Consider the following 18,655-nt stretch of genomic DNA (forward strand, 5'->3'; position numbering starts at 1 on the left):
CAACAAACACTTTGTTCTCTTGATTGGTTATGGAAGAAGCCCAAATTTCTTTCAAAAAGAAATTGCGTCAGATATTAGCTAGTTTTTGTAACGCTGTTACAAGTTTTAGCCTTTAAACGGACTTTGGTAAGTATGAAAACGATCGTTTCTAGAATATATCCCAAGGTATTCGGAAGACTAGCTTAAACCCATCATTTGATCGAATTATGCATAACAATGTTCGATTACTCCCACTGAATCCACCATCCCTCAGATGTGTTCCATGGAGCGAGTTGGGAAACGTTTTCTCAACTCCTTTGATGGTTATTTAGTATTTGACTCAAGTTTTTATCACTCCAATCTAATCGGATGACTTAAACTCTCTTGTCAAAATGATTCTTTTACTTCGGTTTGTACTTTGTTTGAACCTTTCAAACATTCCGACTTATACTTTATGATTTGTACGTTTCCATACTTCATGAAGTTGTCAGAGTACGTATTTGAAGTTTCTCTCGTTAGCTTCTGCAAGTAAACTTATAGGTCTGCATAACACTGTATGAGGCCTAATAGATTACCAGTCTCTATGCCTTTTGAAAAGGGTGACTTAGTCAATTCAGTCCTTAAGACCTAATTGACAATGCTGAAGTTTAATGAGTTTGAATCTCTTGATTTTAGCCATTATCAATGTTAACCTTCAGTTAATTTTACCACTGGTTTAAAACATCATGTGTTTCTAGAAGAACAAAATAATTACTATTAAGTTCTAAGCTAGATCAGTGTCTAAAAGAAGACTTTGATCCCTTTCAGCATCCCTAGCATTACTGCTTCTGCTCCCTCTTGGATCGTTACTTCTTTTAGTCAAGTATGTAATTCCCTTAAGCTCCCACTGAGCCGCTCATCTGGTCTTAAATACCTGATGAAGGAATTTTACGATACTTGTTTTTAACTTTGTTAGCAAGGATACGGAACCGGAATTCATAATTTCATTCCTTGTGTCCTCCAGGTGCTAAAGGTAGTTTCCTTTTAAATGGTATAGCCATTGTTTTAGAAACATTCACAGTAATGAGGAATACTCTTGATCATGTACTCGGCAAGTGCTTTTCTTTGATCAAATGTTTGTCTCACTTAACTGATCCTTTTGCCCTTTTGAATCTCAAGATCTCTTTCGTAGATTCTTTGTACCAAATCTCAAGAACCTTTCTTAGACTGGATATTCCCGTATGTTCTGCTCAGTTTGTTTGTAACAACCTGAGTGACTCATCTAAGGTCTTTATCAATCTTTGTTCAATCGAAATTGAATTGGGTGATAGATGTATTCTGTTGTCTTCCCTTAGGATGACTTTCAGATTGCCTTGGAGGTCTCGTACCTCTCCATTTATGACTTCTGTAGGAATTTCTTCCTTAGTTTGTCTTAATGGTTATGCTAGCATTCATTACTCTTCCAAAGAGAATGTTATACGATTGCTTGCAAATGGCTTTTGACCTTCTCTTGTATGAGTCAACATTGGGATTGGGTATTCTAGTGACCTTCCTTTTGAATCTGAGAACTATTCTCGGATTCATTCTAGGAAGTGGATCAGCACCTCCCATAGGTGTGATTCAATGTTGAAATCGTTTGTGTCATCTTAAAACTACATAAAGAAATGGCAAAGTTTTAAAACTCGTTATCGTTTTTGAAAAACTTAGTTTTCCCACATTATTCAATAAAAATCGTCCCCGATTGAATAAGTGATTCCAAGACCCCAGTTCTTCGGAGTAAAGCGGACGAAGGCCCTACCCTTTGACTCCGTCGTTCCGGGTGAGTGAACTACTTCACTGATCATACCTTATGACTCTTGGTTGATAGATTTCATTAATGAATGACTAATCTATCCTTTTGCCTCGAGTATCCAAGACTCTCTTGCTGATCTCGTTGAGTAGAACCATTTAGACGTGTAGGCCTCTTCTATAGACCTACCCGCATTGTCCCAAGGTAGAGGAGGTACTCTGCGAAGGCCGACCCACCTTCCTCGAACAAGGGCGCAACGAGTGTCTTAATCTGGATAGGCGATTACTCAAGATTACGTTTTGGGGACTTTTACGCTAGTCTGGCGTTTGTTATAGTGAACTATTTAGCCTAACTAACACCCACGACATAAAGCGTAAAAAGTAAGTAAATGTGCGCGAGAAAGTAAATCAAGCAGATATGGATCCTAGTATGGCCCCTAACCTAGAAGATCTAATCTCCTTTGGTTTTCTTCTTGTTTCGCCTTTTAGTTCGTCTTAGATCGCCATCTTTGAACCTCCATTGATTTCTCCCACTCGACTTTGAATTTCATCCTCGAGTTTCTTCAATGGACTTATAGACCCTTAAACTCTAATTACAAGACTCTAACGATTCGCAGATCGTATAAACTTGAAATTAAAATTAATTACAAAGCATGCACCCATCCGTGCTTAAAACAAGAATAAAGAAATAAATCTATGGCCATACTAGTTTCCCGCATTCTCATCACATGCAATTATATAATATATCAAGGCTAAGAACTATATATGCATGATTATCTTGGGAGATACTTTTGTTGACATCACATGTCACATTACGGACCTTAAGTCTAAATTTGAAGAATTCAACTAATGGTGCGTTCCGATTTTATCTTTTATGATTTCTAAAATCAACTTTAAGAAAAACTCCGTTTTGGGCTCGAGAAAGCCCGGGTCAATTTCGGAAAAAATATTGGTTCGATTCTTAATGATTTCATAAATCAATTTAAAGAGAAATCCGTTTTGGCCTTCTGGATGGCCCGGATTGATTTTGGAATTATTTGGTTGGAATCGGAAGAAATTTTGGCAAAAACTCCCACTCGAATGATGGTCCCTTTTTGTGGTCCGAAAAGCCTCGAAAAAGCCCGGGTCAAGTCCTAGACAAGTCCCGGCCCAAGCCCACAAAAGGGCTCGGACAAGGTCCGGACATAGCACGGCCCATAGGCCGGCATGTCCTGGCCGAGGCCTATCAAGGCCTGGTCTCGTCCTGGCCGGAGCCAGGACGCTAGTCCATGCACCGAACGCGTCCTAGACGTGTCTGGTGCTGGACCGGACCAGCACTAGGTGTCTCGGACTAGTCCGAGACACCCAGAACCTCCCAGACGCGTCTCCAAGACACGTCTGGTCGAGAGCTCTGGACGCGTCTCAGACGCGTCCAGGAAGCTACCAGTGCAGCTTCTGGTCGCGTTCTAGACGCTTCAGAGCTGCTCTGGACGCGTCTCCAAGACGCGTCCAGATGCTTCCATTACAGCTGGTGGTCGAGTCCTAGACTCGACCTGGACGAGTCTCCAAGACGCGTCCCAGCTGCTCTGGACGCGTCCTAGACGCGACCAGTGGCAATCTGGTTGCAGCTGCTGGACGCGTCTCCTGGACGTGTCTCAGCAGCTGCTCTGGACGCGTCCAGTGGACGCGACCAGCAGCTTCCTGGCCGGACACTAGGGTTTCTAAAACCCTAGTTTCCAAAATTTTTTTTTTTTTTTGTTGTGCAAATCTTATTTGCTAACTTCCAATTTTAAAACTCTTTCTAAATTTTGAAATCTTTTAGAACACTTCTAAAATTTTACAAAACTTGTAGAAACTTTTAAAATTTCCAAATTTTGTTTTGAGAGTTTCCTAAAACTCAAAACACTTCTTTTAGAACACTTCTAAAATTCCAAAATTTTGTTTTTCAAAAGTTTCCAAAACTTAAAAACAACTCTTAATCAAACCAATTTTGGATCAAAGTCTAGGTTTTTGAAATTTTTCAAAGAACAATTTTGAAATCAATTTTGAAAAATCTTTGAATCCAATTCAAAATTAATCAAATTTTATGTTTAAAATCTTTTTAAACATAACTATCAATTTAATCAAGCATGGATTAGTTTGAAATTCAATCAAATTGAGACTTTTAAAAGACTTTTAATCATCAATTTGATTCTCAATTTGAAATTCATTGAGTCCCATTCAATAATATCAAATTGTGAGTTTAAATAATTTTAAAACACTTTTAAAATACTTTTATAAATTCAATTTATCAAACTTATTAATCATATCTAATATGAACTAGTTCGATTCTTAGCAAAAACTAGTTCATTGCAAGAGGCTCTGACGCCACTGTAGGGATTTAAACCCTTATACTAGTATTTATAGCGGAAATAAGACATCTAATGTCGACACTAGTATTCCCAGGATCACATGCAAAACTAGTAATTAAACTAATGGAGATAGTAGATTACCTTAATCGCTTTTCCCTCGAACTAGTTGAATTGATTGAAGAAGACCAAGAGCTTCAAGTGTAGCTCCTCTACTTGGGACACGAGCAATCAATTTGATCTCCCACCTTGTTGTATAGCTAGCACACCAATGGTGGTTGGATAGAAGAACACCTTCTTCTTTGACTAGATTGATAGTAATGGGAATTAGCTCACTTTCTCCTCTCTACTTGATGTGGTAGAGTAAGAAAGCTTAGAGAGAAATTCCACACCTTATTCTCTGCCCTAAGAGTGTTTATATAGAACCCTAATAAGAATCCACCTCCCTTTAGGTTTCCCAAAACACCCTTTAGAATAAGATTTAGGGAAATAGTCGAAAATAGCAACTATTGGTATTTTCTCAATTCCCTAAGGATATGACGTCCAAACCCAGCCAAAATTGGCATATTTAATGTTCATAACATAAGGAAACGTCCCTCCAAAAATCAGCCCAATCCGGGCCCTAGAAGTGCCCGAATCGGCTAAGGCCCAAAAACCCTGTTTTTGGCCTTTTTGTACTATCTTTGCCTAATTCATTTTTGGGTTAATTCCGTTTTGGCCCCCGATTTGTGACCAACTGGCCGTTTTAGCCCCCATAAGTGTCCGGCAGTTCGTTTTGGCTCCAAAAATTTCCTAATTGGCCCCAAATTTTTTCCAACCTCCCAATTCTACCCCCATGGCATTTCTGTAATTTATTTTTTTTCTTTTTCTTTGTCCACCTCATATAACAATTATTACATCACCTCTGTCCACCTCACCTCTGTCCACCTCACCCTTCTTCTCCGGCGAAAGGTGGCCGGCCGGAATAAAAATTCCGGCCGGCCACCTTTAAAAAAAAAAAAAAAATTTCTCTTTCTTTCTCTCTCTTACTCTTCTTCTTCTTCTCTCTCTCTTACTCTTCTTCTTCTTCTTCTTTCTCTCTCTTTTCTTCTTCTTCTTTCTCTCTCTTTTCTTCTTCTTCTTTCTCTCTCTTTTCTTCTTCTTCTTCTTTCTCTCTCTCTTCCTCTTCTTTACTCTCTCCCTCTCTCTTTACAAGTCCGGCGAAGGGGAGGACCCCCTTCGCCGGACGTCTGGTTTCCAGACCTTCACGGTCTGGAAACCAGATTTTGAAGGCCTGGAAACCAGGCCGTGAAGGTCTGGTTTCCAGACCTTCGTCTGGATCTGGAACTTCAGATCCAGACGAATCTGGAAATGGAACTCCAGATTCGTCTGGATCTGGAGTTCCAGATCCAGACGAAGGTCTGGAAACCAGACCTTCACGGTCTGGAAACCAGACCTTCACGGTCTGGTTTCCAGGCCTTCAAAGTCTGGTTTCCAGACGAAGGTCTGGAAACCAGACCTTCACGGTCTGGTTTCCAGACCGTCACGGTCTGGAAACCAGACGTCCGGCGAAGGGGGTCCTCCCCTTCGCCGGACTTGTAAAGAGAGAGGGAGAGAGTAAAGAAGAGGAAGAGAGAGAGAAAGAAGAAGAAGAAGAAAAGAGAGAGGAAGAAGAAGAGTAAGAGAGAGAAAGAGAAATTTTTTTTTTTTAAAGGTGGCCGGCCGGAATTTTTTTTCCGGCCGACAACCTTTCGCCGGAGAAGAAGGGTGAGGTGGAGAGGAGGTGGTGAGATGGAGGAGAGATAAGGTGAAGTGGATGATAAAGAAAGGGGTGATGTGGCTTTTTTTTGTTTTTATCCTTTTTCAGAAATAATTCTGTTTTGGCCCCCGAGGATAATTTCGTCAAAAATTTGACCCTTGGGGCCAAAACGAACTGCCGGACACTTATGGGGGCTAAAACGGCCAGTTGGTCACAAATCGGGGGCCAAAACGGAATTAACCCTTCATTTTTAGGCCTATGAGATATGTTTATGGGACACTCCCATGATTATATCTCACTCCCGCTAGTCATATCCTAGATCAATTTGTCACTCTTATGTGTAACCCGTTGTAGGATCCGATCGAAGTTAGCCGCGAATTACTTCGTAATTCGACGATCGTAGTTGGTCTCTAGCTACAACTCTACGATCCCTAAATCAATCGGACTTGATGATCTTCCACATCAATTATCCTATCAGACAAATTGTTCGCATTGTCACCTTGGTCAAAGGACATCTCCTTCAACTCCTTCAGTACGGAGGTTGAGTATCGCTCTATGACCATCACTATTGTTGAAGTTGCTTGGATTTAGAATCTATTACGAGATTTAGGTGTTTGCACAAAGATGGTTCCTCACCTTCATTACGACAACATCAGTGCCACTTACTTAGCTCATAATCCAGTACTAAACTCTCGAACTAAACACATGGAACTTGATTATCATTTCGTTCGGGAGCGAGTGGCTCGGTCTTCTCTCCGTGTTACGTACATTCCAACTATCGATCAGACGGTGGATATCTTCACCAAATGTCTTGTGAAGTCGAGACATCAATATTTGTGTTCCAAGCTCTCACTTTTGGATACACCCGTTCGGCTTGAGGGGGGGTGATAAGACCAAATATCTCATATTGTTCATATTTTATCACAATCTTATATTTTCGATATTGCAATATTATATTTTTGATATTGCATCTTGTATATCTGTTAAGAATTATATTGTTGTCATGTAATACCGTTACCAATAATATATAAATTCACATTGATTTGCCTAAGAAAAGCAACCGAGACTTCTCAATTTTTCATTCCATACCTTCAGCTTGAGTGAGGGTAATGGAGTATGAATACTAAATTTATAATTGAAGTTGGACCACTCATGGCTACAGCAGTCTCACTTGATCAGTTATCGCTAGGGTTGTTATGTTAGTTGAGGTTGGATGGTTGTTTGTCCACTTGTATAGCATAGGATAATAATCACATTTGGTGGTTATTGTTAGTTAGAGTTGGTTATAATTTGTAATTGATCTCTCTATATAAACACTTGTAATCTGTTCATAATGGGAATTGATTTCACTACCTATTATTCATCAACATCTTGCATTTGCTAATTACATATACATAGTATTTGTTAGAATAGTTAGTACCACATTGTCCAATTAATAAAACTTTTCTCTTGTATTACTCCTTATAATGATCTTATGTAATTATGAAAATCAATACAAATCATTACAATTCTCTGTTGCTTTGTAAGAATAGAGAAATGTATTGCTTTATATTGATTTTCTAGCTATTACATAAGTTCTTTATAAAGAGTTACACCAGAGAGAAGTTTTATCAATTGGACAATGTGGGACTAACTATTCTAACATTCCCCCACGAACGAATGACTTTTGCTAGTGAAAAATTCATGAGTTTGCTAAATAAAAAAATTTAGATTTTGGACTTGGAGGCATCATTGTGAGGTTGCTAAGTTGTTGTTCTTTGTTGTTTTTCTTTTCTCCATTTGAAGAAAAGTTGGCGTCATTGCCAGGTATTTTCTCTATTTAAAGAGAAAGCGGACAATTATAATCCATTGTCCGGTTGTGGGCGGAGATATACTCTTTGCTTTCAATAGCTCTCACACATGATTATTATTCCATATAGAACGCAAACCCTTGATATTATGATTTTATCCTTTATCAAACACTAGCAATCACCATTCCTGATCTTTCCCACTTCAATTCTTCTTTATAATCATCTCTTATCTCCTCTTCTTTTGATCTTATGAAAACTAAGGAACAATAGTTTGAGAGTTCTCAACTTGAATACAAGAAGTATGAGCAAATCAACGAAGAGAATGAACTATTTTGCCATTAAAGAGCCCACAAACGTGTTCACAAAAACATCAAAAGAAACCCCTCTTTGAGAATAAGCTACATTTCTTGCACACATTTTACCAAACACTTGATGTGCATACTTTGGTAAATCAAAAAATTGGAAAACTAAAGTCTATGAACAAAAAAGATCTATGAACTCTTTTCCCCTCTCTAATAGCTTTCCAATTTTTCTTTGTTTAGACATCTCAAATAGAGCTTCATTTATATAACTATTGATCCATATAGATTTCATGTTGTGGAGAACTTGAGGCATATGAAATGCTTAGATCTTTCAAGAGATTATCTTAAGATGTCTTCAACAAATCACTCTTGTTTGATCTTTCTTCTTCTTGTGAATCTTCATCATTTTCAAATACTATTGAGAAAAGTATTGAAGAATGATTAGATAACAATAGAAGAGAATAACTCTGTATTGAAAAAAAACCCTAAACTTGAAACATAAAAGCTAAAAACCGATAAAAGTTTGGCGGATGGTAGCCATTAATGGAACTACCGCCGCAGGTAAGCGGAAGACTCTATTGACTAACCCAAGAAAGAAACCTAGAAGCTCTTATACTATGTAATAATAGATAAATGTATTGCGTTGTATTGATTTCCTAGCTATTACATAAGTTCTTTATAAAGAGTTACACAAGAGAAAAGTTTTATCAATTGGATAATGTGGGACTAACTATTCTAACAGTATTCTAATCGCCTATCTTGTTCGAGTAATGTTACAGTCTCTAGTTTTGTTCCGCCATTGATATATGCCTTTATGGGGAGTTCCAGAGATATTGCTATTGGACCAGTAGCCGTTGTATCTCTCTTGTTCAGAACTCTACTTCGTAACGAGATGATCCAGAAAAACATAAATTTGAGTACCAAAGACTAGCATTTACGGCTACATTTTTTGCCGGGATTACTCAATTCTCACTTGGGTTTCTTAGGTAATTGAGCTTTATAGATCGTATCTCCTAGTTTGTGGTTCTTGGTTTGTTGTGTCGATTTTATCTGAATCTTGGTTGGTTTTGGTTTCAGATTAGGATTCTTGATTGATTTCTTATCACATGCTGCAATTGTTGGGTTTATGGCTGGTGCTGCAGTCGCAATTGCCCTTCAACAACTTAAAGGATTACTTGGTATCGACAAGTTCACTAAAAAGAGCGATATTGTTTCTGCTATGCACTCAGTTTGGGGTTCGGTACATCATGGGGTAAGCATATTAGTTTCATAAACGTCTAAATCTGACTCATCCGTATCCGTCAACTCTCTTCACTTCGAAGATAATAGTAGTCTCGTGTAAAACCGAGCCAGATAGCTATCCCTCAACTCAGACTAAAGTAAGTTTAAAATGGCTCTAAACTCTCAAGTCTCTTTAATTGTGCAGTGGAACTGGCATACTGTACTGATAGGTTTGTCGTTCTTGGTGTTCTTGGTCTTGGCAAAGTACATAGTAAGTCTCATTTGTTCTCAACTCCCTTCAACTTTGATGGATCCGATATCTTGATTTTGATGTATACTTTGGAACCAGGGGAAGAAAAACAAGAAACTCTTTTGGGTGCCTGCAATTGCTCGTTTGATCTCTGTTATCGTCTCTACCTTTTTTGTATATATCCCTCGTGCCGATAAGGAAGGTGTTCAAATTGTAAGTGAATCTTTTGTAGAACACTTGTTCGAAATCAAAGAGAAATATGAACCAGGATAAAGTAATGAAACTTTTATTATATGAAGGTCAAACATATAGAGAAAGGTATAGATCCTTCATCAGTGAGACTAATTTACTTCAGTGGTGAATATCTCACTGTGGGTATTAGGGTTGGAGTCGTGGCTGGTATGATCGCTTTAACGGTAAGCTAATTTCGCATTAAGTTTTCATAATACATAATCAAGAGGTTGTTTCTTTACTCTGATGGCTTTCGGTTTGAGTTCATTAGGAAGCGGTAGCTATCGGACGAACATTTGCAGCCATGAAAGATTAAACAAAGAAATGGTGGCATTAGGAACAATGAATGTTGTTGGTTCAATGACATCTTGTTATGTTGCTACTGGTAAGAACACTACCACATTATGTAGCTTGGGCTAAGGACTCGGGCCTGGCTCGTTGTCCAGGCCCGAGCCTAACGATAGAGTCACTTAACTAAAAACTCGTCGCTTTCATTTCAGGTTCCTTCTCTCGCTCTGCCGTGAATTTCATGACCGGCTGCCAAACTGCTATGTTCAACATTGTTATGTCTTGTGTTGTTGTTCTAACTCTGTTTGTTCTAACACCCCTCTTTAAGTATACACCAAACGCCATTCTTTCTTCTATAATTATCTCATCCGTCATTGGTCTAATCGACTTTGAGACAGCAATTCTTATTTGGAAGATCGATAAATTTGATTTTGTTGCTTGCTTGGGAGCTTTTCTCGGTGTGGTTTTTGCTTCTGTTGAGATAGGTCTTTTAATAGCGGTAAGCATCGCTATTACAATAATCTCAAATTGATTTTCGAATCTAATCCAAAGAATTTATATCACTAAGAGCAAACTATTTGAAAGAACAGGTCACGATATCGTTCGCTAAAATCCTCCTACAAGTAACAAGACCAAGAACAGCATTACTCGGGAAAATCCCGAGGACAACTGTTTACAGGAACATAGAGCAATATCCAGAGGCGACAAAGGTCCCAGGTGTTTTGATCGTGAGAGTAGACTCGGCAATTTATTTTTCGAACTCCAACTATATTAAGGAAAGGTGTTGTTTCTTGAATCCTTTCAAATTTATTTTCATCTCAAATCGATTTGGTTATCTCTTGAAGCTAGCTTATGATTTAATATAAGGAATGGCATTTAAAGAAACTTATGTTGCAGGATCTTGAGGTGGTTGACTGATGAAGAAGAACTTATAAAAGCAAAAGATCTTCCAAGAATCGAATTCTTAATAGTTGAAATGTCACGTAAGTAAACCCACTTAGTTCGATGTTCATTTATATGTTTGACAAGTTCTGTTCTTGTTCGGTATGATTCTTACCACCTATTTATTTTTGTTGTAGCTGTTACTGACATCGATACCAGTGGCATCCATGCACTCGAGGATTTGTTTAAGAGCTTAAAAAAGCGAGACATTGAGGTACATTGACTATTACCCGTCGAAATAATATCATTTTTTAGGCGAGTCTCTTTGAAATTTCTGAACAGCCAATTCATGTAAGAAGGTTGTAGAAGTAGACACAAGTTACCCATCTATGCATACAGATTTTTCCTATTTCGTGTTCGTCTAATATTTATAATGAAAATATTTTCTTTTTCAGCTTATTCTAGCAAATCCCGGACCAGCAGTGATTGACAAGCTTCATGCATCGAATTTAGTTGACATGATTGGGCAAGACAAGATCTTCCTTACAGTAGGAGAGGCTGTTCTAACCTGCAATCCAAATACACTCGATGACTTATAAAACATCCAAAATGTTTCACCATCTTCATCTTTTCCACGGCGCTAACACGTACAGTTGTAGAACACAACTTGCAGAGAGACGGAATCACAGTTTAATGGAGTTTTTATACATAATGCAGTAAAAGAACAAATGGGTATCTTGTAGAGTAAAAAGTTGCAACAATGGTTGGGTATTCTTTCCCTTTTGTTGTATAGTAAAAAAGTCATAGAATGTTGCTTACTTCAACAACTATTTTTGCATTCTTCATTTATGTAATCTCTTACTTTTGTTATTATGTAACGTTTCCAGTCATTAAATCAAGAGATAAAAAGATAAAAAAAAGTTTGTTCGATTTAATGTTTCTTGTTCTAGACGGATATGTAGTGAAAGAAGTATGTGAGTCCAACCCTAGGTTCGAACTGACTTGATCCCTAACTAGGTGTATCCGTGTATGACTGGGCCAACTAGATGTCGATTCATACCAAGTGTTTTTACAAAATTTTCTTCTTACTTTCCTGACTAACACTTAACATCATAGCTCACATGAGTTGTTTCTCAAAAATATGCAGCTATATGCTCGTAGTACTCGTAGACACTTAACATAATAGTCTGAGGAATTAGATTACTTTATTTATATCTAAGTTCAATATTCTTAAATTTACACTTCCATGGGATCGAACCAGGGACCTCTGCATTGCAAATTATATGCATTGAGCAACTGGTCTACCAATGGTAGGCAAGAGCAAGTTGTGAACTTTTGTTTCTCGACGACAAAATGAGAATCCTTCAAGATATCTTACAACATGCTCATAGTGAAAATGCTGTTAGTTCGCATATCAGTACTTTTCCTTTCTTCTTCCATTACTTCGGTTGGCCTTCTCTCTCGTTCTAGACTTCTTATTGGTAGCCTTTTGAAGGGTAAGTTGTCATTTATATGAAGCTCATCCATGGATCAGTTTGGGCATGGATGATTCAATAGCAGTGTGTTTGGTTTTCACAAGCAACCGTGGGAATAGACAATGAGTGCAGTGTTGCACCAGAAGCCGAAGCGCTACAAGACGCCACCTAATGTATAAATACAAGATATTAACAAAATTTAAAGACTCCATTACAGAAATATATACGTTTAACCGTCAACAAAAAAATGAATAAAATGACAAAGTTGATAACATTCTCTTTGACAACTCATTCTTTTATCTTCTAATAATTACCAGGAGAAACTTTTTGTGATAACTTCAGTAGGTAATGATATAAATGAATTTTCGACTCCTATAACAGAAATTGATCTTCCAAATTTCCAAAGAACTCATACTTTTTAGTTACCACGTGCAAAGTAATATCGATGTCCTCAATTTCCTAAATGTTAAAATGGTAGAATGTCCGGTGAAGAGCATTGAAACTAAACACATATATATAACAACAGAGAATGTCACTGCAAGTCTGCAACTAGAGTGTGTATATATATATGTATAACCCAAAATCTTAGAAAACAATCACCCAAAATGGGTTTCTACAAAAATTGAGGATGGCAAGTTCATGTAATGTATTTTTACATCCTCAAGCACGCACCAATATCATCCAATTTGGCTCTAACTTTACTTGGTGGAACCACTGCCTAAGCGAAGTTGCTTTTGAACTCATTCTTCATAATACTCTGCAGAAAATAATGGAAGAATGATTGTGCTAATGTACAAACAATGGAAAGTTAACTCAGAGGGGATCAATTACCTTCAAACTTGATGTGGGTGTGCTGAACATTATCTCTTCTTCTTTTAGCTCCATAACTGCAATCGACGAGAGAAAATAATAATTAGCTTGAGAATTTTTTTTCCCATTTTCCTTTTTTCTTCAAGTAATTCCGAGTGGAAGAGTTTACCTTTCCCGAGGCACATTTAACCTTTCCCTGTTTAATGAAGGAAGATTGCAAGTTGACAAGTAATGTTTCGTAGGCCAGCAACAACTTTTTCAACTTGTACAAGCAAACATGGAAATACTGTCATTGATGGGTTAACAATATCTTCTTTCTTCCGGGTTGTTAGGAGGTTAATAAAAAAATTGTCGGTAAGTGCAACCATTGCACCAAAAGCCAAAGCTTAACATAAGCCCATTGCCTCTTCCATATCAACTGCCAAACATAACGTAATTGTAAGCACAAAATCTAATAAGTGGACCGTATGACTAGAGTCTGGGGAGAACCCAACCAAGTTAGCAACGACTACAATTGAGACAGGCCAGTCTAACTTCTGACTAGGGCAAGCCTAAGCTGCGTGAGAGAACATACTCGAGACAAAAGCTTAGACTAATTACAATGTATTTTAGATTCCATAAGATTACCCATCTAAGAGGGTGCTTGATTTTTGCACTCTAAACAGTATTAAGTGCCGGTCACTAGTTTTAAGGTGTTAGTTATTCACTCAACAAGTGACAATTTTTTGTAAGTGCAAAATTATTGGAGTGAGAACTAATAATTTTGCACTTACTTTGTCACCACTATAAAAGGCTACTTAGTTCTTAATCTACCAGGTTGAGTTATAACAAAGGGCTCAGACCTTCAGACACACACACACACACACACATATTTGGCAAGAATGTTTTCGTTAGACTTTTAGCTCATTTCAAATCTCAATGAAATCTCACACAAGGATCACAAACCAACGTTGGTCTCTCATGGTACGTAAGAGATTTACACATCGATCTGACGGTCTGGACATTTAGAATTTTTGTATATATAAACTAACTAGGGTCAACAAAACAAATGACAGAATCTTGGGCCATTACAGTCTCTGCCCTAAGCACAAATAAGGTTTACAATGTGAACATCAAATCGTCCCATGCCGAAGTGAACTCATAAGGGCTCTACGGATAAAGTAGATCATATTATTACTGTTGGTTGGTCTATTCATAAAAGCCGTTGTGTCTCTTGAGTTCCAAGTACTCCAAGAAATAGCGTGGAGAGTAGCTTTGCAAAATTATATGAATTAACCCCATTGTAACTAAAGATCTTCAACAATTTGGGCAAGGCCCAAGTTATTCCCAACGGCCTACGAAGAGCAGGATTCATACAGGCAAAGTTCAAAACTTTTCAAAGACTTTGTGTGTAATTGAGAGGCTTTGATGTCAGTAACTTTTTTTATTTACTTACAGGTTCCTTTGTGGACATATCATGTAAATACCTTTTTCATTTTAATAATCCATTTAAAGTTTCCAAAAAAGGAAGAGTGGCCAAATGCCAAAAGACATTCTGAGTTGCATCTATAAGGGGTGCGCCAATACCTATTCAAGCTGTCCAAACTTCCTAGGCACGGGTCTACGTAAGCTTGCACACCTCCCTCGGAGCTTCTTGTGTTTGATACAAGGACACTGAGTGGGGCAAGAAGTATACAATCTCAGTCACTGAAATTTCGTCTAAAGGAAACGTTCCACACAACTGTGCCATAGTATTCGAAAAACGGCACATCCTTGTAATTTTCCATATTCAAAGGGATAGGGAATTCAATGCACAAAGGCCTAGCCGTGCACCATTCGTGTTTTTAGAACATTAAATCTCTCTACTTTGTCAAGAGTGTGTGGTTCATCAATTTGAGATCTTTGATACCCAATCCTCCAAGAGGCGTTGGTTCGCAGATCTGCTCCGAAACCACCCTATGCAATCTCTTGGCTCCCTCCTGCGCCCACAAAAAAGTTTTATGACTCTTCTGCAGCAACAGCTTGTAAGGAAGGAACGAGTAGACATGTCTTCAATGATTAGCATTGTGTTGTAGCTATTCCTTCACCATTTACAGAAAGATGGAGTATGGAACTTGCAGAATGAACAAACCAAATAGCGAACTGCTGTAGCGTCTTTGCGTGTTGATGACGAACACATGAAAGTGTTTGGAAATCGTGTGAGAAAGATTCTTATGTCATCAGGGTCAACAACGTTTATGAAGATTGTCAACAAATGGAATACAACTCTTATAGGTAGTGCTATCTGTTCATGATTATATTCACCTTAATGAATACCCCTGGAACGCATCTCATATAAAAATGGTCCTAGAATTTTTATTTATTTATCAGTTATAGAAAGTGCTGATGGTTTTTGGTATCCTTGTTGGCAGGCCTACTGACCTATTTCCGTGAAGCCATTGTACATATACCCAGGAACTGCTAGATTTGCTGGTTAAATGTGAGAATAAGATTCAAACCCATATCAAGATTGGGCTGAACTCTTCCAAGCAGGTAAACACCTTTATTACTATGAGAGACTGTACCGAAAAATCTTAAGGTTGCAACCATTGTGCTAAAGTTTCTGGTAAATCGTTTTCTGCAGATTTTCCTCCTGTCATATTTTACACACCGAAGAAATTGGAGGACTCGGCATGTTATCGATGGGTCACATATTGATCCCATAGAGTGACCTCAGATACAGCCAACAAACGGGCGTTGGTATGACTCATTTTAGAAATGGTATGAGTCACGAAGAAGACCAGCGAATCCCTAATCAGAGTTTGGATTTCGCAGTCAGGGTCTTAAACTATTCATTTCCATTAGTTCAAACTTGAGGACTGAAAATCTGTTTTCAGGGAACTATTATGAACCTACATAGTTTTCGAAAATTATGAACCTACATAGATTCAAATTTTCATATTTACTTGAAGTACAAAAGAAACAAGACTGGTGAAGGAACATCTAGGAAGACGAAGACTCCAATTTAATGTATAGTACCAAGACGGTCTCAAATTTTCTATTAAAAGATCGATACAGAACACATTGTTCGACAAGAAATTCGCCAGGACAAACAAGAATGAAATAGAGATAGCACTACATCAAATGAAAAACTCAAAAGTATCATTCATATACCTTCTTTTCCTCTTCCAGCAGTTCTTGGCCAATATGCAGTAGCTATACAACCTATACCTATCTTCGAAAATGTCTGAAAAGGAAATTGAAGTGAAACTTCAAGAAATTGAATTTTTGTTAAGAAAAAAGTACTAAAATATAATAAGAGATTGAAAAAAAGGAAAGAAAATTACCATTCTTAGTCTTTTGGACCTTCTTTCCACTGTTTAATCATGTCTTTGTTGATTTTAATCAATTTGGTAACAGTTACCTCCAAATTGATTGCATGCTTCATCAGAAAATACAACCATTTAATCCATTTCCATATTATTTGAAAAGGAATCTTATGGATGATGCCAAAGACAGAATGTGATTGTTGTTCCGAAATTGGAATTGGATCGTCAGGCCTAACTTCAAGAATGTTTTCGTCACTGTCTTTGACATTTTCAGACTATATCCATAATTATGAACAAATCAGTTAAACAGAAAGTTTAAATCAAAGAAAACAATTGAAAACAGATAAAAGTTCTTACCTCTAATAGCGATTCATTTTCTGCCATGAAATCGGAGAGAGATTGATACGCTGAGAGAGAGAGAGATTTCTTGATAGAAATTGAGAGAGATTGCCAGATAGAAATTGAGAGAGAGACTGAGATCGCGAGCGCTAGGGTTTTGAAATTGGTTGGGGGTTTTTGAGATTGAGATTCCGTTACGGTAGTTCAACAAAAAAAAAAAAAAAATTCCGTTACGGTTATTAAGCTTCGGTAGTTCTGTTAGGACTTTGGTATAGGGACTTTTTTTTTTTTGATGAAGGTTGGTATAGGGACTTGTTTAGGTGTATTGGGATGTGAATTCCAAAGGGTCTTTTCGTGCGATTAATAATGTAGATATTGGTCAAGACGTGGTGGTCCACGCGGTTAACGTCTTCCATGTATCAATGTGTTGTAATGATTTTTGTTAGGAGTGGGAATCGGTCTGGGAAAGGTCGGTCAGGTTCATATCATTCGTCGAGTGGTGTCGGTTGGGGAAACTCTCTGTCCATTCGAGTTCTCAGACTTAATCGAAAGGTTTCTCAGTCAAGATGTGGTTGTCCAAATTATATTTCGAAATATTTTTTCGGTTGAAATGACAAAAATATTTATATTTTCATGCCTACCGAAAATTTCCATCGGAACTGAAATTTAGTTACGTTTTTGTTACCCTTTTTCAAAGGGCACCTCCAACAACGTGTATATATATATATATATATATATATATAGTTACGCTATACCAATAAGACACCATATAATTACAAATAGGGTTGGGGACACCTCTAAAAGCATTTTCGTTTAGGCGTTACGCCCCAAAATTCATTTTTCGTTCAAATAGTCGTGAAGTAGTTATCGTGCGAATCACATGCTCGATCTCTTACCAAAATACCCCCGTCCTAACTTTTAGTATATGACTCCCATTCATTTAACTATATTAGGACTACACCCCCAACCAAAATACTTTGTCCATTCGAATAGTTTATCCCGAGCCGATACCTTCCCATCTCACGATTGGTTGAATCACCCTAGTTACATGTCGAACCACTAACTCCGAGGTTCGCCCATAGACTGGGTCATGCTCACCCCCTAGCCAGAGGCCAGAGCTAGATCCAATCCACGAGTGACACCCCTTGGTTCACGCTTGTTACGTTCTCTGTCTCATAAGTCTAAGGTTCGACAATAGATTGGGTCATACTTTCCCCGAGCTAGAGCCAATCAACGAGTGACTATGGCCGAGGTGTCACTTGTACTCCGATGATAGTGTGGATCGTGTCTTTACTAGTCCGAGGTAGTTGTACCCAAGAATTACTTGTATGGGTCAAGTTCAAGTTATAATATCCACCAAACAGAACCCAAAAAAAGAATGGAAGAACAACTAGTAGTAGTAGTACCCAAAAATGGTGTAATTGGTTTCTAAAAGTCTCTATTTTATAATTGTTTCTCACAAAAATCTGATCTTGAATCTTTTAGTCATGTTTTAAGGAGTTGGTGTCCATTTCTTAGACATGGGTTTCAAAGAAAACATGAAATCTTATAAGGTTGTGCTAGAGAAGAATTGAAATCTAGAATAGAAGTTGAAGAAATTGAAGAAGAAGGAGAAGGTATCAAAGAAAAAGAAATCGAGGAAGGAATTCATCCATGTTAAATCGGTTTTCAGATTTTCCTTCAACAACTAACCAAGATTCAGAGCAAAAAACAGAACCCAAGTTGACCATGAAGAAGAGCAAAAACAAGAAATTGGTGAACTCCAGATTGAAACCAGAACCCATTTGCTTAGATTCAGCAGATCCACAAACTGAAGAAAAATCTGAATTTTATAGTGAAAATTTTAATATTAGAAACATCACTTATTCCACAAGAAGAAGAAGATACTACAGGTTGTGAAGTTGATGGTTGAGATGAAGAAGATACATGAGAAATAGGTGGTTGTGAAACTCCAAGTGGTATTTTGGTT

At 37.8% G+C, this 18,655-nt stretch overlaps 1 long non-coding RNA gene and 1 pseudogene across 3 annotated transcripts; one reads left to right on the plus strand and one right to left on the minus strand.

The window, feature by feature from the left end:
- Positions 1 to 8,690: 8,690 nt before the first annotated feature.
- LOC147569539 (sulfate transporter 1.3-like) lies at positions 8,691 to 11,695 on the plus strand (annotated as a pseudogene). Its single transcript, XR_015231307.1, has 11 exons — positions 8,691 to 8,889; positions 8,981 to 9,155; positions 9,330 to 9,395; positions 9,474 to 9,587; positions 9,674 to 9,790; positions 9,877 to 9,990; positions 10,106 to 10,392; positions 10,484 to 10,674; positions 10,791 to 10,876; positions 10,973 to 11,049; positions 11,231 to 11,695. The product of XR_015231307.1 is annotated as a sulfate transporter 1.3-like (transcript).
- A 1,091-nt stretch (positions 11,696 to 12,786) lies between these two features.
- On the minus strand, positions 12,787 to 17,008 carry LOC147569540 (uncharacterized). 2 transcript variants are annotated; one of them, XR_015231309.1, is made up of 6 exons: positions 16,705 to 16,778; positions 16,366 to 16,622; positions 16,193 to 16,265; positions 13,230 to 13,478; positions 13,082 to 13,137; positions 12,787 to 13,007 (listed from the first exon to the last, which is right to left on the minus strand). It is a non-coding gene; the product is annotated as an uncharacterized LOC147569540 (long non-coding RNA). The 2 variants fall into 2 exon arrangements; XR_015231308.1 differs by having other exon boundaries at positions 13,082 to 13,478; positions 16,705 to 17,008.
- Between the last annotated feature and the right edge of the window lie 1,647 nt (positions 17,009 to 18,655).

The sequence above is a fragment of the Eschscholzia californica genome, unplaced genomic scaffold (assembly GCF_041429995.1).
Source record: "Eschscholzia californica isolate CP2 unplaced genomic scaffold, dmEscCali1.0.p SCAF_1, whole genome shotgun sequence".
NCBI lineage: Eukaryota > Viridiplantae > Streptophyta > Magnoliopsida > Ranunculales > Papaveraceae > Eschscholzia > Eschscholzia californica.